This window comes from Numida meleagris, chromosome 1 (assembly GCF_002078875.1).
Source record: "Numida meleagris isolate 19003 breed g44 Domestic line chromosome 1, NumMel1.0, whole genome shotgun sequence".
NCBI lineage: Eukaryota > Metazoa > Chordata > Aves > Galliformes > Numididae > Numida > Numida meleagris.
The window spans coordinates 105,109,800-105,121,238 of record NC_034409.1 but is presented as its reverse complement, the minus strand read 5'-3'; positions in this window follow the sequence as shown (position 1 = coordinate 105,121,238).

Here is an 11,439-nt window from a genome sequence, read left to right as displayed (position 1 = left end):
GATGAGAGATGTACTGAGGGACCAGTCAAGAAGAAGTTAACTCAGCCTTAAGAAACCAGAATAAAATGAGTCTGTTCTTTCTACTGTGTATGTAAAACAAATCAGTTGCATATACGTTATTTTCCTATAACATGTTTCAGAATCAGTTCCTTGTCTATCTACGCTGTTTTGGCCCTGGAGCATATTCTGTGGCATCACAAATGTAGGCTAATTGCTATGTGGGCCAGCACTCTTTTTTTTTGTAGGGCATGCTTTTTAGGGGCCTACAGTTTCACCTCAGCAAGTTATTCCAGGGAAACTGGCAAGGCAGGGAAGGTTGATACTGATCTTATGCTGTGAATGCCCTGGCCCACCTCATGATCACTACTGCATGCCAGTAGTGAGGCCAACCAGGCCTGTGGTGTCAAGTCCTACAGGGACAGTCCTGCCAGAATGGAGCTACTAAAATAGCACATCGGCTGCTGGGCAGGGTTTTTCTGCTGCTGTGAGGATATCCCATAAGTATTCCTTCTGAAGGTTCCCCAGGCTGTCACAGACACAGCCTGGGGAGGGCAGAATGTCACAAGCATCTGTGGGGGAAACACACATGGGGCCACAAGTCTGAGACTGGCACGGGAAAAATAACATCATACAAACAATTCAGTGTAAGCAGGTCAGCCACCCTGCTCTCCATGTAGACAAGTCAGGTCTCAGTTCCCTCTGGAGGTACAAGATGAGAGGATGAGTCCACAAGTTTACCCGATGGTCTGCAGAGAGTTATGCTGAAACGAGAAGAGAAGGCTCAGGGGAGACCATTGCTCCCTACACCTACCTGAAAGGAGGTTGTAGTGAGGTGGGGGTCGGCCTCTTCTCCCAGGTAACAGCAATAACATGAGAGGAAATGGCTTTAAGTTGTACCAGGGGAGGTTCAGGTTAAATATTAGGAACAATTTCAGAAAGAGAGGTAAGGCAGTGACACAGGCTGCCCTGGGATGTGGTGGAGTCACCTGGAGGTGATCAAGAACCGTGTGGATGTGGCACTGCGGGACATGGTCAATGGGCATGGCAGGGGTGGGCTGACGGTTGGACTCGACGATCTTAGAGGTCTTTTCCAACCTTAATGATTCTATGGTTCTGTTATTCTCTATGACTGTTCTCCAGAGGGTTTTCCATCCCTATTTTTACAAAGGTGATGGGGTTGTCTGTCTTCTTGTGTCAGTATTAGTGACTCCCACCCTAAATTTCCTTGTGCTGGGACTCTGATGTTCGACTACCAGCCAATTTTACTTCCAGGATGAGAAGGGGGAAAAAAAAAGGTTGAACAAATGATTGCATTCAGACTCAGGAAATGATAAAACCTGCTAGGGTTGCAGCCCTCCCGAAACAAACCTGGGGTAATGCATGTTCTTTCCTCATCACCTGAAGTCAGGAGGTCTGATTGTTCATTTATTTAATACAGATATATGTGTGAAAAAAGCTTTAGCAAAAATGGCTTGAATTGCATTCAAATCAGTGTGAGAAATCCTGAGATGGACCAGATTTTGACAATATATTCTGGCTAAGAATTGGCCCGTAAGCATTACAGAACAGATATCTGCTGTTCCTTGTTAGTGGTTTTTCCTGTGCAGGATTGTGTATTGGCTCATGTTTTTTTTTATTACGGGCAGTTCCAGGCTTTGCACATTGAGTAAGTCTGTGACAACACAATATGTATGACTAGTAAGCTAGTATTCTCCAGCTATCTGGAACTCCTGTAGACACATGGGTTCATTTAGGATATGTTTACACACCAACAAAGTCATGGCTACTGATTGCCTAAAAATGGTGAAGTGTTATTAACATCAATATATTTGGAGTGCTTAGCTCTACTTTAAATGTGTGTGTAAAGCTGCATTTTGGCATCTAGCCATTTTTATTTTATTCACCTCCACTGTTATTTCTGTCACGCATATTTAAATAGTTCCGATCCTCTTCAGCTCACCTTTATCTGCTGAGATACTCACTTCTCTATCACCGATACTAACTGCGGAAGGTAGATGCAGGTATGTGACACATGAGAAAAATATTTTATACTGGGAATGATGGAATACTGACAAGTGACATTATGCACGTAACTGAAGATGAGATGTGCTGTTGGCATGACTTCTATGGTACCTGATTGTAAGCAGAAGAGAATAAGAGCTTCTACTACTGTTTAGTTTGTCATTGGGTGTTTGCATTTGCATTGGCAGTCTCATAAATAGTAGTTAAATGTTACAAAAAAAAAAAAATCTGGCAATTTTAAGTAGTAACTCAGACTGTGCAAAGGTGGCAAGCCTGTAGAGGTGTGAAAGTGTGTCTACAAAATCTTTCATTCATCAGCAGCTGCTGATGAAACTTACTATGCCAGTGGTTGCACAAAACTACATCTCTGCTCTGTGTTGAGTGCTCTGCCCATAAATTCTTTCCCTTCTGGAGAATAAAATTAGCATAAATCCAGATAGCTAATATCTTTCTGTGTAAGGCCCATCAAGTTTATGAATGCGCAGACTATCATGCTTTTGAGTGCACACATCATCAAGTTTATAAGCTTTAGCACATAACAGTTATGCTCACAGCACATAAAGTTTATCTCTTGGTATATAAAACTCAGTTACGAAAAACAAAAGCTAAAAAACTACCTCAAATCCATTTTTTCACCCTTTCAACCTACATGTCATAGAACAGCTTATCACAGTAAGCCTCAGCCAATTTTTGCGTATATTGACAGTGAGTGGGTTTTTTTGTAAGATATTACTTCAGTTATGTGAGATTGGACTTCTGCAGCCAAATTTCAGGCAGAACATAATTAATTAAAATTTAATTAAAATTTAAAAATTATAATAAATGTTAATGGAAAGCACATTGAAAATTCAAAGTGTCTAAACTAACTTGTGAATGTTCATATCAAAATCCCACTACAGAGGAACTCACAAATACATTCATTTAAAAGTTGGTTTTTTTTTTTACACAACTTCATCTTGTATTAATCAAGATGAGTCTGCAGTAATATAAAGAATAATATAAATAAAAAATAAAAAATAATGTAACTCTCATTTTTTAAGTTTATTCTAGGTGCACCACTATTCAGTGTAAAACCCATGTTTGACACTTAGAAGTCTGAATTCATACCTCTTCAGAAGAACTGGAATACGTAGGTTGCTCCAGAAGTAATGCCTCCTATTTATTTCCATGAAAACTACAACATATACAAAGAGCACAATAACATTGTTTGATAGAGCAGATTCTCAGCTGCAGAATGCTATTTTTTTCAACATAGCTTTGCATTTTTGCCAGTGATGAGCAAGAGCCTGCATGCCATGCTTGTAAAAACTGCACCAGCGGAAATGACCGACTGTCACTGTCACCACTGCTGAAATGTACCACCCACTGCCTCACTGTGCTCACATCCACTGTTTGGTCTCCATCAACATTTGGCAAGTGTTGATGAATGTCAATGAGTTCCATTTTTTCTGCGTGGAGACATTCTACGACACGTCTTTGCTTCATACGCACTTCCATGCCTGACGCCGTTGTGTCAGGTTGCTCCTCTGCTGCCATCTGTCACACGGAAACAAAATGTAATGGGATATTGGTGGGAAGGTTCAACCTGTAATGCCACACCACCAACATGCTCCTCTGACATCATGGGGCAACATAATAAAATAGGAAGCATTACTTTCAGAGCAGCCTTCATATATTCATATTCATTCACTAAAATATTAATTACACAGAGCCAATTATGAGAGACATACAAAAACAGTGCTCAGATTTACACAAGTATTTTATATCTGGAATGGATGGAGTGTAAGCTTTTCTTTCATACGTGAAGCAGCACAGAATACCGCGTTACTTAGATCTTCTGTTTTATAATTGTTAACCCTCCCTTCCTAGTACTTAGCTGTTCTAAATGCTGCTCTTAATTGCTGGGTTAATGCCTGTGGCCACTGAATAGAATATGCACTTCATGACTGCACCAAAAAAGCTGGTTAACCTGGTCAAATGCTCAAGCAGATGAAGCAAGATGTCATATTTGAGCTGTGCTGTGGGAAGTGGCCCAGCGTGCTATTAGCACAACATAGCGACCTTGGCTCAACAGCCAGCCGAAAAAGGGCAGATACCTCCCTTCCTCTGATTGCCTCTACCTGAAATGAAGGCATGTGGGGCCTTGGTGTCTGCGTAGGAGCTTGCATGAGAGAAACCACTGAAGGCTTGTCACCTTTACTGTTGTTAATCTGCTGTTTTATACCAGCCCACATAGTCATTTTGGACAGTAGACTTCTGGGTCTGACTCAGAGTTGAGGATTGTACGCTTGTTATTAAATTAGGCAGAGTCCTCATACTGCAAAATACCGTAGGCTGTATCTAAGATGTTAAAGCAAGGGCTGATAGGACTAACCTGGCAAGCACACCAAGAGTAGCACGAGTCTCAAGGCTAATCTTACTTCTTTTGCTGAAATATAAACTGCTGTTTGTACCATCTGACCTACACCTCAGAGATATTTCTTCCCCTGATTGTACCTATTCTCTTGCTCATAGTAACCCTGCTTCTTATCCTTCCATGTTCTGCCTGATATTTTTCTCCTGTAGACCTCAGCAGAAGAAATGCTGAAGAGAGAAATGTTCTCCCTGCAAATGTGCAGAATTTAGATGCCATAAAATGCTGGAACAAGCAATGTCAATTAGCCCACTGCTTTATTAATTGGAGAAGAAGGAACTCGGGAATTTGTCATTGTAAAGTTCCTACAGTGCACAGACAACCATGTTTCTTCAGACGTTCATCATTTCAAGTGGGGAGGATAACAGGAAGGGTTGAGTCTCCTTAAGCCCTGGGATGAGAACCAAGTCCCAGTTTCAAATAGGTTCAATAAGCTTAACACTGAATGTAATCGATTTGTATACGTCATGTAATCACCGAGACCAGACTCTCTGTGTGATACAGAGCTATCGTCTGCACATGTGGATTACATCAAATGTCTTGGACATGCTGTGCTTGCGTGCATGGTGCTCAGAGCCTTGAGCACCCGTAACGGGAAAGGAGCAGAAAAATCCTCTCACATCACAGCAGCACCTAAATTGATTATTAAGAGCTGTTTTCAGAGTTTCCAGTTAAAAGACTAAGAATTTTACAGAAATTTAAAATAATATACATATGTCCTCCTAACTTCATTCTGAGAAACGGCTGAAACCATTCTGGCTTTTTTTTTTTCTTTTTCTCCAGAACATTCAGGCTGAGGCAAACATCCAACTAATCCTTGTTTGTTTGTTTGTTTGTTTTCCATTGTTTATAGTTTTGCCAAGCTTCAACGGCTTGGAAGAAATTTTGGATCCTGGGTGTTCCTTCAGGCTTGATTTTGTTTGTTTGTTTGTTTTTTGTTTTTTGTTTGTTTTTGAGAGGGAGAGGAAAGGAGTAGGGAGAGGTTGGGGTTAGTTTGGGAAGGGTAATATTTCAGTTCTGGAAATTTACAAGCAGCTGCAGACAAAATGCCAGTTTAAAAGGCTGAGAACAGCAGCAAAACTATTCCAGTGCTAGATTTTCACAAGAAGGAACTTTTCGTTGTCCTTTTCATGTTGCTTTGCAGAGCAATAAGACTAGAGTATAATAAATTTTGGTAAATAACCCAGCTCAGTGTCATTAATTGTTGTCCAAATCTCTGATAGCTCTAGGCATCATCTACTGCTTAGCCAAAGAGACAATATATGATTTTGTTACGCCCAACACACAAGTGTCGCTGTACATGTTTACAGAAGAAAAAAAAAAAAGCATAAAAGTTTCTTCTGAATTAGGGAAAGTTTCCAGGCATTTGTTGTTCTTTTTCCCAACAGAGTATCATAAACTGCAGAAAACAGGGCTTTCGGCAACAGCTTCCCATTGTATCACAAAATTCTGTCAGTGACTTAGCCGCAGTTAGTTTGGAGAGGAAAGGTGTGAAGTCTCCACTCCTTGAGAACCAACAGAAGCAACTTGTAGTTTTGATATGATACACAAAATACGCCTTCTCTTACACAATTCCTTTCATGGCTAATAGTAAGAATAAGCACATTACTTCAAATAAAATTAAATTATTTGTGAATTAGCCGTATTCCTATTCAAGCATCAAGATCTGTTGTCTGATACAGATTTTATATATGCGTGGTGCACAGATCACAGTTTAGCAGCCTAATCTTCTAAATATGGTCACCTTCCCAGTCCCCTCTTGGATAGGAGAAGTCTGGACTTACCACCTCCAAACTGGCACAGCACTTGCAGCAGAAATGTCAATTATAGTTTGAGTAGTTAAAACCAAAAGGTCTTTTAAGGCCATTGCTAAGTTGTGTAAGGGAACTTTGCAATGAGAGTAATCAGTATTGTAGCAACTCAATATTCATATAGCACTACAAACGATTTTAGCTATATCTCACCTGGAATGAATAGTGCTTTTTACTGTGTCAGTATAGATATTTCAATTTTAAATACTTGCACCACCTAAATATTGAATTTATTTTCTTCAGACTTAGATTTCAAATGTATTATTTTGCATTATGTTTGTGTGACATTTGAATCAGAGACTAATGGAAATATATTTTCCTACATGTTATGTAAGTAAAAAATGTTTTTCCTTAAGTTTCCCAGTAACTTCTGAGTTGAAACAAAGTACACAAAGCTTTACTGTGAAAGGATTTTTAAATGATGAAAAAGGGAGAATGGTGAATGTGCAAACAGCAGAGGTAAGATGAGCGTTTCCTATACAGTCAGCTTCCAAGTTACCTTTATGCAGCTGAATAAGCTGAAGGTTTAAATTTAGGCTGAATCATAGTATTATACCATATTCTACAATACATCTAGAAGAAGTTCTGAGTATCCAAATACTAAGGGAGAAAACTACATTTCCTTTCTCACCCAACAATGATGCTCCCTCTTGCATTTTTCCCTCCCACAGTTGCACTTTTCTCTCCTCTGTTACTCATAATGGCATTGCCTATCTGAATAATACGATGTTTTGAACAACCCATGGAGATTTTCTGTTTCTTTCTGGAGAAGGATGTAGAAGCAGCCTCTTGTCCTATAAGGAGATAGCCTTTTTTCTCTCATGTGTTCTTTCTTTCTTATTCTTGCCTTCAAAGTTAAGTCTCTTCCTCTGCAGAGTGGCAACAACTGTCCCAGAGATCACCAGCAGAACCCACAGACACCAGAGTTCCTTCTCTGCAGAGGGACAGTGTTAGTTATTACATGTGGGTGACTGACTTCACTGCTTAACTGCTTTTGACACTATTTTTCTGCTGTATGGGTTAAGATTTTTCTTCTTCCAGAAGCTATTGGTGTTTCTCCTAATATTTCACAATTCTGAATCATTTCATAATGGTAAATCTTGCGGTGTCTGAATCATTTCTATAGTATTTGCATGAAGAACCTCTATACTGTGAACTTTAAACTCATCTAGTTTAGTACCTGGTTTCCAGCAACAGCCAATAGAGTATGTCCAGCTTAAGAAAAAGGGACATGTGTTGTCCCCAAGGAGTCCCAGTGTCCACTACTCTGTGGTTTGGAGGCTTCTGCAGTGTGGATGATGAGTGATGTTTTCTTCCTTACATTTAATGGAATTTTCTTCTATTAATTTGTCTGGTTGGATTTTAACTCCTACGCCTTTAACATCTTGCAACATCTTATAGTGTTTTGCAGCAAAGAATTCCACAGCTTAATGTCTTGTGAAGAACTCTTTCTTTTGAGCATGCTTCCTAACAGCTTCGTTAATATCCTTTGAACTTGTTTTGGAAAAACAGCAACAGTGTCTCCATATTCATCTTTTCTCTACTGCTGGTGATTTTATAGACCTCTGTCACATCTCCCCTCAGTCATCTGTCTTTCAGACTGAAGAGCCTTTAGGTATATATGTCATGCAGAACCAGTATGTTTCTTCAGTTGTCCTTATCAAACCTTTTCTGAATTATTTCCAGTTCTATTAGGCCCTTTCTGAGATGTAAGGAAAAGGACTGAACATACTGCTCAATGCACAGTGTACTATGGATTGATACAGGGCCAAATGTATTACAATGTTCTCTGTTCCACTCTTAACTATTTCAAGCATTTTCTGCACACAGGGGAACACTGAGTGGATGTTTTCGGAGAAATATTCATCAGAACCCAAAGATCTCGTTTGTGAGTGGAGAATCAGCTTATTGCCCACCATTGTATATGTAATTTTTTTTTCTATGTGCACTCCTTTGCATTTAACTACATCACATTTTATGTCATTTTATTATCCAGTCACTCAGTCTTGTAAAGTCTTTCTTTAGTTCTTCAGTTCTTCACAGTCTGCTCCTTTAACTTCATCACAATTTGTCCTCTAACTTTCCTTTACCTGAATAGCTTAATATCATTAGCAATCTGTGATATCTCACTGCTCACTCTCTTTTTCCAGATCATTTATGAATACATTAAGCAGCACAAGTCACAGCACAGGTCCCTGCAGACTCCTCTTGTGATCTTCCTCTTCTATGAAAACCAGCCTTTATTTCTGTTTTAATTCTGCTTCCTGTCTTTTAGCCATTTTTTGATCCATTCCCTTTTCTTCTTATTGCATAGAAGCTTTTTTTTTTTTTTTTAATGAAGCTTTGTCTAGGGATCTCATTGCCATTGCCACTGGAAATCCTATAGCCCTCAAACAGGAGCTCTCCTTGTCCACACGTGTTAACTCTACCAAAGACTTATATATCTGCAACATGTGACATAATGTAACAAAAGCTGTGCTGTGTCTTCCTCAACATGTTCTATTCATATATGTGTCCATTGATTCTGTTAAGTAGGACAGATAATACTTATTTGCCCAGATGGACAACACAACAGACTTACTTCTATACAGCTGCCTGCATCTTCACTGGAATCATTTCTGAAAATGGCTGGCACATTCCCTACTGAGTTACCAGGGAAAGGGGTTTTAAAACCGGGGTCACACACTTCAGTACTTCAGCTCTCAGATGCCTGATTTCTCTTAGAGCTCTCAGGTGGAGGCCATCTGGTCCCCACAATGTCTCACTTATTTGTTTGTTCCCTAACATCTTCTGCCCCACATTTAAATTTGAGATAAGCCTGCTGAATTCCTCATAATGAAAAGTGCTGGCATGAGTTTCTCTAAGCTCTTGCAGTGTGAAAACAGATGCATAAACTTGAATGTAGTTTTTTCTATGGCCTTGTTTTCCCTAAGCATTCTTTTTCCAGCCTGATGGTCTACAGGCCCTACCCAGTCTGTGGCAAGCCTCCTTCTCCAGACACCTTGGGTTTTTTGTGATGCATTTTGTTTAGATTTCCCATGGCCCTGCAAGTCATTCTGCAAACTTATTTTTTATCTCCTTTGTGCTATTGATGTAACCGAATCTGTGAACCCATCTGTACTTTAAGAAGTATAATTTCCATGCTTCCCTTTACCCCATTTTAGAAGTATTGCCATCCAAACACTAAGAAAAGTATGGCATTAAAAATGCATGGCATCACTCAACATTTTGCAGTGATACATCATTGCTACCATAGCTATAACATATGAAAGGAAAAATCTACTTTAGGGACGAAGTTCCATAGTTTTATTTTTAATTTACAAGAAGAAAACTAAAAAAATATCTATTTATTATCTCAAGTAGTTCCACAGTCCACCAATCAGAAGAGCATGGCTGCAAATATTGAGTCACTAGCATTAAATAGCCGGCCCATTTAAGTAATCCCTACCAACTGCAGAAAGAAAGATAACTGGATAAAAACTAATCCATAAATATGATTTTAGATTTGGAGTTTAAAAAACTATATCACAGTAAAAATGTAAACAGTCAAGGTTATTGGTATCTGTTACTGATATTGATTTTTGTTTCTTTTTCTAGTGTCACATCAATTTTATTTTTTTTTAATGAAAAAGTTCTGTTACATACAAGTATCCTTTGAGGCCACTACACAACATAACTATGTGAAAGTTGCTGATTATACAAGCTGATGTAAAATGTGAGGTTTATATTATATTAGGAAGAACATGTACTTGTTTCCTGGAAAATAAATGGTAATCTCTGCTGCTCCAGTTGGCTGCCATGATCAAAGTACTGGGCTTAATAAACAAAAGAGTAACAAAATTACAAAGTTAGACCAAACTAATGAGTTGATTGATCCAAGATCCTGTTATCTCCATGAAACTTGTCAGAAAGCACACCACGGAGAGTTGGGGAATACTCAGCTCCCAGGTACACTTTGAGCAACGATTTTGTGATGTTTAGTGATTGCGGATGTTTCCATAGAGCTGTAGAATATCCCGAGTTGGAAGGGACCCATGAGGATCACTGAGTCCAACTCCTGGCTCCACATAGGACAAATCTGCATCTTGTGTACAACGGAAATAATGAAAAGAACCTGGGTGAATGTCAGAGCCGCTGCCTTTGCAATAAATAATTGTCATGGGTTTATGATTTTTGGTTATTGGTATTCCACATCATAGCATCATGTAGTGTACTGGGAGCTAAAGAGTTAATGCTCCAGTTCCGTGGATTGTGGATAGTTCTGGGTACCTGGTCCTCAGAAGAACTACATTTCCCAGGGGACTTTGCTGCTCTGTTACCATTTCCAGTCAGAGGGATAGATAAAACTGTTTGCAGATCACAAGACGCTCTCTTCTCATCCCATCTCTTGTCCCAGCAGCAACTCGCTCCCCAGCCGTCTCACCGTCAGTATTAGAGTAAGGCCTACTTTAATTTTGGACACTCTCTCTCATTGTATTGGATTTATTAGCTTAAATTGTAATTCTATTGTATTATAGTGTGTTATTTTGCATTCTGATATCTTATTTAGTAAATTAGTTTGTTTCTCCTCAGACCGTTGCCGCTGTTTTGTTTTTAGGCCCATCTCCCTACCCTTTTTCCCTTTTCCTTTTCCTGGGGTGTGGGCCTGTGGGTCCCCCGCCCCAGTAGTCATGGAACCGGGCTGAACCAGCCCATAAACTGTTGACAATAATGTGTCTGTCAACTTAAAAATTGGGAAAAAACAGAAGTTCTTTTATTCTGAGAAAAAAATGTTACATCATTGTACAGGATCTCACAATACCCACTATTAACGTTTTGCACTACAAAAAAATTGTAATTTATTTTTACAGTTTGCTATCTGATTCTAAAGTACTTCTTATTGCCTGATGCTATTTGCTTTAGAATCATAGAATTGCTCAGGTTGGAAAGGACCTTCAAGATCATCAAGTCCAACCACAACCTAACCATACTGCTCTAACAACCCACCGCTAAATCATGTCCCTGAGCACCACATCCAAATGGTTTTTAAACACATTCAGGGTTGGTGACTCAACCACTTCCCTGAGGAGCCTGTTCCAGTGCTTAACAACCCTTTCTGCAACGAAGTTTTTCCTGATATCCAGCCTAAACCTCCCCTGGTGCAACTTGAGGCCATTTCCCCTTGTCCTGTCACCTGTCACCAGTGAGAAGAGA